The sequence below is a fragment of the Triticum dicoccoides genome, chromosome 6B (genome assembly GCF_002162155.2).
Source record: "Triticum dicoccoides isolate Atlit2015 ecotype Zavitan chromosome 6B, WEW_v2.0, whole genome shotgun sequence".
In the NCBI taxonomy this organism is placed as follows: Eukaryota; Viridiplantae; Streptophyta; class Magnoliopsida; order Poales; family Poaceae; genus Triticum; species Triticum dicoccoides.
This window is the reverse complement of record NC_041391.1, coordinates 470,071,908-470,083,567: the sequence shown is the minus strand read 5'-3', so window position 1 is coordinate 470,083,567 and position 11,660 is coordinate 470,071,908.

Here is an 11,660-nt window from a genome sequence, read left to right as displayed (position 1 = left end):
TCAAACTTAAACATATCTACGAGTTCATTCAAACTACCGCGGGCTACCCCCGCCGTCTCCCTCGCCGCCCGCCCACGCGGTTCTACATGCCGAGAAGGCGGTAGAACCGCGTGTAGTCACCGTCGTCGTCGTCATCATCGTCGTCGTCGTCGTCGCCGCCTCCGCCGTCCCTGCTGCATCCCTCCCGCGGTGAAGATGGCGGCGGCCGAAGCCGTTCGCCGCCGCGCCGTCGCGTGGGAAGCGCTCGGCCATGGCTGTGAACTAGGGACGTCAAAAGAGAGGAGAGGAGAGGGAGGAAACGATGGCGGCGGGAGAGTGTGAGTCGCCGAGTGCGCCGGGGCGCTTCATATATAGGCCAAGGCGCGCGTGTCACCGTGTGTACGCGTGGCGGGCGAGGGAGGGCGAGGGACGCGCGTCGTCCGGTCTTCACTGCGCCGCCCGTGAGGCATCAATGGTGCAGGCTGACCGGCGCGGTAGCGCGGCAGCTTTGGCATTGATTCGCCACGGGAAACGAGGCGATGAGGACGACGAAGGGCCGAGAAGAGAGCCGTGTCGCTGACGCGGCGGGCCCGTGGCTTTTTCGCGCCAAAACAGTTCGCCCGACGCCCCCAGGCGCCTCCCAGCGCGCCGGGTTCGGGCTGGGTCCGCCGGCGTTGTTTTCGGCCCAAGCCGGCGAAATTCGGGCTCCTGGGGGCGCGACTGGTCCGTTTTTTAAGCGCCGGCGCGAAAGAAACGTCTGGGGAGGCCTTCCTGGGGGCGCGGCTGGAGATGCCCTAAGATGCACACAGCCAAATAAGGTCTTATCATATAAATGAAAAATAAAAAGGCGAAATACAAAAACATGAAGAGTCCATATAACGCCTAAAGCGGAGCTGGGCCAATCCTAAGATCATGCTGCCACCCATCGTTCATGAAGGAAATATGCCCTAGAGGCAATAATAAAGTTATTATTTATTTCCTTATTTCATGATAAATGTTTATTATTCATGCTAGAATTGTATTTACCGGAAACTTAGTACATGTGTGAATACATAGACAAACAATGTGTCACTAGTATGCCTCTACTTGACTAGCTCGTTGAATCAAAGATGGTTAAGTTTCCTAGCCATAGACATGAGTTGTCATTTGATTAACGGGATCACATCATTAGAGAATGATGTGATTGACTTGACCCATTCCGTTAGCTTAGCACTTGATCGTTTAGTTTGTTGCTATTGCTTTCTTCATGACTTATACATGTTCCTCATCTATGAAATTATGCAACTCCCGAATACCGGAGGAACACTTTGTGTGCTACCAAACCTCATAACGTAACTGGGTGATTATAAAGGAGCTCTACAGGTGTCTCCAAAGGTACTTGTTGAGTTGGCATATTTCGAGATTAGGATTTGTCACTCTGATTGTCGAAGAGGTATCTCTGGGCCCTCTTGGTAATGCACATCACTATAAGCCTTGCAGGCAATGTGACTAATGAGTTAGTTGCAGGATGATGTATTACGGAACGAGTAAAGAGACTTGCCGGTAATGAGATTGAGCTAGGTATTGAGATACCGACGATCGAATCTCGGGCAAGTAACATACCGATGAGAAAGGGAACAACGTATGTTGTTATGCGGTTTGACCGGTAAAGATCTTCGTAGAATATGTGGGAGTCAATATGAGCATCCAGGTTCCTCTATTGGTTATTGACCGGGGACGTGTCTCGGTCATGTCTACATAGTTCTTGAACCCGTAGGGTCCGCACGCTTAACGTTCGGTGACAATTTATATTATGAGTTATGTGTTTTGATGTACCAAAGGTAGTTTGGAGTCCCGGATGAGATCGGGGACATGACGAGGAGTCTCGAAATGGTCGATACATAAAGATCGATATATTGGACGACTATATTCGGACATCGGAAAGGTTCCGAGTGATTCGGGTATTTATCAGAGTACCGGAGAGTTACGGGAATTCGCCGGGGAGTATATGGGCCTTATTGGGCTTTAGGGGAAAGAGAGAGGGGAGGCTGCCCCCCCCCCAAGGCCTAGTCCGAATTGTACTAGGGGGAGGGGCTGCGCCCCCTCCTTCCTTCTCTTCTTTCTTCCCTTTCCTTACTCCTACTCCTACTACATGGAAGGGGGGAATCCTACTCCCGGTGGGAGTAGGACTCCCCAGGGCGCGCCATAGAGAGGGCCGGCCCCTCCCCTCCTCTCCTCCTTTATATACTGAGGCAAGGGGCACCCCATGAACACACAAGTTGATCTATTGATCTCTCCCAGCCGTGTGCGGTGCCCCTCTCCACCATACTCCACCTTGGTCATATCATAGCGCTGATTAGGCGAAGCCCTGCGTCGGTAGCAACATCATCACCGTCATCACGCCATCGTGCTGACGAAACTCTCCCGTGAAGCTCTACTGGATCGGAGTTTGCGGGATGTCATCGAGCTGAACGTGTGTTGAACTCGGAGGTGTCGTACATTCGGTACTTGATATGTCGGATCGCGAAGATGTATGATACGTCTCCAACGTATCTATAATTTTTGATTGTTCCATGCTATTATATTACCCGTTTTGGATGTCTATGGGCTTTACTTTACACATTTATATCATTTTTGGGATTAACCTACTAACCGGAGGCCCAACCCATATTGCTGTTTTTTTGCCTATTTCAGTGTTTAGAAGAAAAGTAATATCAAACTGAGTCCAAACGGAATGAAATCTTCGGGAGCGTGATTTTTGGAACGAACGTGATCCAGAGGACTTGCAGTGGAAGTCAAGAAACAATCAAGGCGGCCACGAGAGTGGAGGGCGCCCCCCCCCCTACTAGGCGCGCCCCCCTATCTCGTGGGCCCCTCGGGAGTCCACCGACCTACTTATTCCTCCTATATATACCCATGTACCCCGAAAACATCAGAAGCGACCACAAAAACCTAATTCCACCGTCGTAACCTTCTGTATCCGCGAGATCCCATCTTGGAGCCTTCGCCGGCACTCCACCAGAGGGGGAATCGATCACGGAGGGCCTCTACATCATCTCCAGGGCCTCTCCGATGAGTTGTGAGTAGTTTACCACAGACCTTCGGATCCATAGTTATTAGCTAGATGGCTTCTTCTCTCTCTTTGGATCTCAATACAATGTTCTCCTTGATCTTCTTGGAGATCTATTTGATGTAACTCTTTTTGCGGTGTGTTTGTCGAGATCCGATGAATTGTGGGTTTATGATTAAGTTTATCTATGAGAAATATTTGAATCTCCTCTGAATTCTTTTATGTGTGATTAAGTTATCTTTGCAAGTCTCTTCGAATTATCAGTTTGGTTTGGCCTACTAGATTGATCTTTCTTGCAATGGGAGAAGTGCTTAGCTTTGGGTTCAATCTTGCAGTGTCCTTTCCCAGTGACAACAGGGGCAGCAAGGCATATATTGTATTGTTGCCATCGAGGCTAAAAAGATGGGGTTTATATCATATTGCATGAGTTTATCCCTCTACATCATGTCATCTTTCTTAATGCGTTACTCTGTTCTTTATGAACTTAATACTCTAGATGCATGCTGGATAGCGATCGATGTGTGGAGTAATAGTAGTAGATGCAGGCACGAGTCGGTCTACTTGTCACGGACATGATGCCTATATACATGATCATGCCTAGATAATCTCATAATTATTCGCTTTTCTATCAATTGCTCGACAGTAATTTATTCACCCACCGTAATACTTATGCTATCTTGAGAGAAGCCACTAGTAAAACCTATGGCCCCCGGGTCTATCTCTTATCATATAAGCTTTCAATCTACTTTTATTTGCATCTTTACTTTTCCTATCTATATCATAAAAATACCAAAAATATATTTATCTTATCATATTATCTCTATCAGATCTCACTTTCGCAAGTGGCCTTGAAGGGATTGACAACCCCTTTATTGCGTTGGTTGCGAGTTCCTGTTTGTTTGTGTAGGTGCGTGGGATTTTTGAGGAGCCTCCTACTGGATTGATACCTTGGTTCTCAAAAACTGAGGGAAATACTTACGCTACTATTGCTGCATCACCCTTTCCTCTTCAAGGAAAACCAACGCAAGCTCAAGACATAGCAAGAAGGATTTCTGGTGCCGTTGCCAAGGAGGTCTTCGCTCAAGTCAAGACATACCAAGTACCCATCACAAACTCATCTCCCTTGCACTTACATTATTTGCCATTTACCTCTCGTTTTCCTCTCCCCCACTCCACCCTTGCCATTTTATTCGCCCTCTCTTTCCCAATCTCCTCTCTTTTCCGCGTGCCCTCTCTTTCCTCCTCGCTTTTGTTTGCCGTTATTTCTGAAATTGGGGAGATTATTGTCGATATGGACAATAATGATAACATGGAAAATTCTGATGCTCCTGCTGAAGAACCCCCTATCTTGCATACTAAATAATTTCGAATCGGTAGTGGTAATATTATTGGAAAAGGGGTTATTCAAGATTTCTTTACTTGTGCCGGTGATTTACCCTCTATGGGTGGTTCTATTCTTCATATAACTAGTAGTCTTGCGGATGCTATCGCTATGCTTGTAGTTGAGCTTGAAAGACAATTTATGCATATGCATCCTTGCATACAAAGAATTTTCCTAGAATTTTCTAATATTGAGCATTCTTCTGTTAAGAGCGCCGCTACTATCTTTTTGGCTCATGAGTTTAGATTTATAATAAGAGATGCCAAAGAAATCTTTGCGCACTATAGGGTGGACGCCGACCGTCCTCCCATAGAAGCGATCCTCTTTGATCAAGAGGAAATTAGGCATTTTCAATCTTTGGACTATGTTGCTTTTAATGAAAACCTTAGAAAAAGGTTCCTTCCAATGTCCTAGTTGATAGAATTTCCGAACTTAATAATGATTTTGATCTTCGAAACAATGAGCTAGGATACTCTCTTGAGTATAGGCTTATGAAATTCTGCCAAAGGAATGCTTACAATGATGAATTTGTTGTGCAATATGAAGGGCCAAAGGAGGAACCCATACCTCCTGAGATTGATCTTGGGGACTTTTGTCCCATTAAATTTAGCCCTTTTGATTACTTTTTCTTGCCTCAAAGAAAACTTGCTGTTGAACGTAGAGAATATGAGATGAGTTTTCGTGATCTATCTTATTATTATGGCACTACTTAGATATATCCTCGCTTTTATGCCTAGCTAGGGGCGTTAAACGATAGCGCTAGTTGGGAGGCAACCCAATTTTATCTTTGTTTTTTGTTTTTGCTTCTTTTTAGTAATAAATTTTGCATCTACCTTCTATTTAGATGCATTTTTATGTTTTAATTAGTGTTTGTGCCAAGTAGAACCTATAGGATAACCTATGGTGATAGTTAATTTGATTCTGCTGAAAAACAGAAACTTTGCGCGCACGCAAATGATTTTGTTAATTCACAGAAACATGATTTTGCGTTGATTCTTTTTTCTGTAGATCAATAGACAAATTTCCCAGGACTTCCTATTTTTGTAGGATTTTTAAAGTTTGAGGAGTATTCTAGAATTACAGATTGCTACAGACTGTTCTATTTTTGACAGGTTCTGCCTTTCGTGTGTTGTTTGTTTATTTTGATGCATCTATGGCTAGTATGTAAGGGTATGAACCATAGAGAACTTGGAATACAGTAGGTTTAACACCAATATAAATAAAGAATGAGTTCATTACAGTACCTTATGTGGTGGTTTTGCTTTCTTGCACTAACGGAGCTTATGAGATTTCTTGTTGAATTTTGTGTTGTGAAGTTTTCAAGTTTTGGGTAAAGATTTGATGGACTATGGAATAAGGAGTGGCAAGAGCCTAAGCTTGAGGATGCCCATGGCACTCCAAGATATTCAAGAATAGCCAAACGCCTAAGCTTGGGGATGCCCCGGAAGGCATCCCCTCTTTCGTCTTTTTTTATCGGTAACTTTACTTGGAGCGATATTTTTATTCACCACATGATATGTGTTTTGCTTGGAGCGTCTTGTATGATATTAGTCTTTGATTTTTAGTTTACCACAATCATCCTTGCTGTACACACCTTTTGGGAGAAGCCCACTTGATTGGAATTTATTAGAATACTCTATGTGCTTCACTTATATCTTTTGAGCTAGATAATTTTTGCTCTAGTGCTTCACTTATATCTTTTAGAGCACGGTGGTGGCTTAATTTTGAAGAAATTGTTGATCTCTCATGCTTCACTTATATTATTTTAGAGTATCTTAGAATAGCATGGTATTTGCTATGGTTATAAAATTGGTCCTAGAATGATGGGCATCCAAGTTGGGTATAATAAAAACTATCATAGAAAGTGAATTGGATGCTATGATCAATTTGATGCTTGATAATTGTTTTGAGATATTAGGATGGTGATATTAGAGTCATGCTAGTTGGGTGATTATGAATTTATAGAATACTGGTGTTGAAGTTTGTGATTCCCGTAGCATGCACGTATGGTGAACCGCTTTGTGATGAAGTTGGAGCACACTTTTATTTATTGATTGTCTTCCTTATGAGTGGCGGTCGGGGATGAGCGATGGTCTTTTCCTACCAATCTATCCCCTTAGGAGCATGCGCGGAATACTTTGTTTTTAATGACTTGTAGATTTTTGCAATAGTATATGAGTTGTTCATGACTAATGTTGAGTCCATGGGTTATACGCACTCTCACCCTTCCACCATTGCTAGCCCCTCTTGTGCCGCGCAACTTTCGCCGGTACCATACACCCACCATATACCTTCCTCAAAACAGCCACCATACCTACCTATTATGGCATTTCCATAGCCATTCTGAGATATATTTCCATGCAACTTTCCACCGTTCCATTCATATGACACGCATCATCATTGTCATATTGCTCTTTGCATGATCATGTAGTTGACATCGTATTTGTGGCAAGGCCACCTTCATAATTTTCATACATGTCACTCTTGATTCATTGCATATCCCGGTACACCGCCGGAGGCATTCATATAGAGTCATATCTTGTTTTAAGTATTGAGTTGTAATCTTGAGTTATTAGTAAATAAAAGTGTGATGATCTTCATTATTAGAGCATTGTCCCAGTGAAGAAAGGATGATGGAGACTATGATTCCCCCACAGGTCGGGATGAGACTTCGGACTTTATAAAAAAAGGAAAAAAAATAGAAAGGCCAAAAGAGAAAAAAAAAGGAAGAGGCCCAAAAAAAGAGAAAAAGGAAAAAAAGAAGAAAAAAAGGGGAAAATGAGAGAAAAAGAGAGAAGGGACAATGTTGCTATCCTTTTTACCACACCTGTGCTTCAAAGTAGCACCATGATCTTCATGATAGAGAGTCTCCTATGTTGTCACTTTCATATACTAGTGGGAATTTTTCATTATAGAACTTGGCTTGTATATTCTAATGATGGGCTTCCTCAAAGTGCCCTAGATCTTCGTGAGCAAGCGAGTTGGATGCACACCCACTTAGTTTCTTTTATTGAGCTTTCATACATTTATAGCTCTAGTGCATCCGTTGCATGGCAATCCCTACTGACTCACATTGATATCTATTAATGGGCATCTCCATAGCCCGTTGATACGCCTAGTTGATGTGAGACTATCTTCTCCATTTTGTCTTCTCCACAACCACCATTCTATTCCATATATGGTGCTATGTCCATGGCTCACGCTCATGTATTGCGTGAAAGTTGAAAAAGTTTGAGATTACTAAAGTATGAAATAATTGCTTGGCTTGTCATCAGGGTTGTGCATGATTAAATACTTTGTGTGATGAAGATAGAGCAACAGCCAGACTATATGATTTTGTAGGGATAACTTTCTTTAGCCATGTTATTTTGAGAAGACATGATTACTTTGATTAGTATGCTTGAAGTATTACTATTTCTTATGTCAATATGAACTTTTATTTTGAATCATTTGGATCTGAATATTCATGCCACAATAAAGAAAAAATACATTGAGAATTATGCTAGGTAGCATTCCACATCAAAAATTCTGTTTTTATCATTTACCTACTCGAGGACGAGCAGGAATTAAGCTTGGGGATGCTTGATACGTCTCCAACGTATCTATAATTTTTTTATTGTTCCATGTTATTATATTACCCGTTTTGGATGTTTATGGGCTTTACTTTACACATTTATATCATTTTTGGGACTAACCTACTAACCGAAGGCCCAGCCCATATTGCTGTTTTTTTGCCTATTTCAGTGTTTCGAAGAAAAGAAATATCAAACGGAGTCCAAACGGAATGAAACCTTCGGGGGCGTGATTTTTGGAACGAACGTAATCCAGAGACTTTGCGTGGAAGTCAAGAAACAATCGAGGCGGCCACGAGGATAGAGGGCGCCCCCCCGACTGGGCGCGCCCCCCTATCTCGTGGGCCCCTCGGGAGTCCACCGACCTACTTCTTCCTCCTATATATACCCATGTACCCCGAAAACATCAGAAGCGACCACGAAAACCTAATTCCACCGTCGTAACCTTCTGTATCCGCGAGATACCATCTTGGAGCCTTCGTCGGTGCTCCGCTGGAGGGGGATCGATCATGGAGGGCCTCTACATCATCTCCAAGGCCTCTCCGATGAGTTGTGAGTAGTTTACCACAGACCTTCGTGTCCATAGTTATTAGCTAGATGACTTCTTCTCTCTCTTTGGATCTCAATACAATCTTCTCCTTGATCTTCTTGGAGATCTATTCGATGTAACTCTTTTTGCGGTGTGTTTGTCGAGATCCGATGAATTGTGGGTTTATGATTAAGTTTATCTATGATAAATATTTGAATCTCCTCTGAATTCTTCTATGTGTGATTAAGTTATCTTTGCAAGTCTCTTCGAATTATCAGTTTGGTTTGGCCTACTAGATTGATCTTTCTTGCAATGGAGAAGTGCTTAGCTTTGGGTTCAATCTTGCGGTATCCTTTTCCAGTGACAGCAGGGGCAGCAAGGCACGTATTGTATTGTTGCCATCGAGGATAAAAAGACGGGGTTTATATCATATTGCATGAGTTTATCCCTCTACATCATGTCATCTTTCTTAATGCGTTACTCTGTTCTTTATAAACTTAATATTCTAGATGTATGCTGGATAGCGGTCGATGTGTGGAGTAATAGTAGTAGATGCAGGCAGGAGTCGGTCTACTTGTCACGGATGTGATGCCTATATACATGATCATGCCTAGATAATCTCATAATTATTCAGTTTTCTATCAATTGCTCGACAGTAATTTGTTCACCCACCGTAATACTTATGCTATCTTGAGAGAAGCCACTAGTGAAACCTATGACCCCCGAGTCTATCTCTTATCATATAAGCTTTCAATCTACTTTTATTTGCATCTTTACTTTTCCTCTCTATATCATAAAATACCAAAAATATATTTATCTTATCATATTATCTCTATCAGATCTCACTTTCACAAGTGGCCTTGAAGGGATTGACAGCCCCTTTATTGTGTTGGTTGCGAGTTCTTGTTTGTTTGTGTAGGTGCGTGGGACTTTTGAGGAGCCTTCTACTAGATTGATACCTTGGTTCTCAAAAACTGAGGGAAATACTTACGCTACTATTGCTGCATCACTCTTTCCTCTTCAAGGAAAACCAACGCAAGCTCAAGACATGGCAACGTACGACTACATCAACTGCGTTGTGCTAATGCTTCCGCTTTCGGTCTACGAGGGTACGTGGACAACACTCCCCCCTCTCGTTGCTATGCATCACCATGATCTTGCGTGTGCGTAGGAATTTTTTTGAAATTGCTACATTTACCAAGAGTGGCATCCGATCCAGGTTTTATGCGTAGATGTTATATGCACGAGTAGAACACAAGTGAGTTGTGGGCGATACAAGTCATACTGTTTACTAGCATGTCATACTTTGGTTCGGCAGTATTGTTGGATGAAACGGCCCGGACCGATATTACGCGTACACTTACGCGACACTGGTTCTACCGACGTGCTTTGCACAAAGGTGGATGGCGGGTGTCTATTTCTCCAACTTTAGTTGAACTGAGTGTGGCTACGCCCAGTCCTTGTGAAGGTTAAAACAACACTAACTTGATGAAATATCGTTGTGGTTTTTATGAGTAGATAAGAACGATTCTTGCTCAGCCCGTAGCAGCCACGTAAAACTTGCAACAACAAAGTAGAGGACGTCTAACTTGTTTTTGCAGGGCATGTTGTGATGTGATATGGTCAAGACATGATGCTAAATTTTATTGTATTAGATGATCATGTTTTGTAACAAGAGTTATCGGCAACTGGCAGGAGCCATATGGTTGTCGCTTTATTGTATGCAATGCAATCACCCTGTAATTGCTTTACTTTATCACTAAGCGGTATCGATAATCGTAGAAGCAATAGTTGGCGAGACGACAATGATGCTACGATGGAGATCAAGGTGTCGCGCCGGTGACGATGGTGATCATGATGGTGCTTCGGAGATGGAGATCACAAGCACAAGATGATGATGGCCATATCATATCACTTATATTGATTGCATGTGATGTTTATCCTTTATGCATCTTATTTTGCTTTGATTGACGGTAGCATTATAAGATGATCTCTCACTAAATTTCAAGGTATAAGTGTTTTCCCTGAGTATGCACCATTGCGAAAGTTCTTCGTGCCGAGACACCACGTGATGATTGGGTGTGATAAGCTCTACGTTCAAATACAACGGGTGTAAGACAGTTTTGCACACACAGACTACTCAGGTTAAACTTGACAAGCCTAGCATATGCAGATATGGCCTCGGAACACTGAGACCGAAAGGTCGAGCGTGAATCATATAGTAGATATGATCAACATAGTGATATTCAACATTGAAAACTACTCCATCTCACGTGATGATCGGGCATGGTTTAGTTGATTTGGATCACGTGATCACTTAGATGATTAGAGGGATGTCTATCTAAGTGGGAGTTCTTAAGTAATATGATTAATTGAACTTTAATTTATCATGAACTTGGTCCTGATAGTATTTTGCAAATAATGTTATAGATCAATAACTCGCGTTGTTGCTTCCCTATGTTTTATATGTGTTCCTAGAGAAAACTAAGTTGAAAGATGATAATAGCAATGATGCGGACTGGGTCCGTGATCTGAGGTTTATCCTCATTGCTGCTGTGACACCCGAATAATTAAGCTACAGTAATCCTCTGCTAATGATGTCACACCACCACGATTTCTATTATTAAACTCTCCTAGATTCAAAACCGGTTCAAATTCAAATTTAAGTTGAAGTCAAGCTATAAAAGTTTTCAATTGTCAAAAATAAAATGTTCATCATGTGGAAAATATTCATTTGTTAATATTGATGGTGAACCAACATTTTGCAAAGTGTTTAAATGCCTTAAGGTAATTAAAACAGTGGCCTAAACTATAATTTAATTGCTTTTCAAATTATAAAAATACTAAACTAATTTATTTTGGGTCCAAGCTAAATATGGCAGTTTCCTATTTAATATACTAATTTAGGTGCAAGTATTTTCTTTCATAAAACTGAAAATAAAAAGAAACTACAACAAATTATAAATCAAATAAAAGCACCACAAAGTTAAAAAAAAAAAGGGGAAGCCCCCTGCTCCCCTGGCCTAGCCCACCTGGGTCGGCTCAGTGGCCCACCTCCCCCGATCGTCTCCCTCCCACCACTGTTCGACCGACCGGGGCGCCAGCGTTCGCCCCGGACCGCCTCGTCGTCCCCATCGACGAGGGGATAAG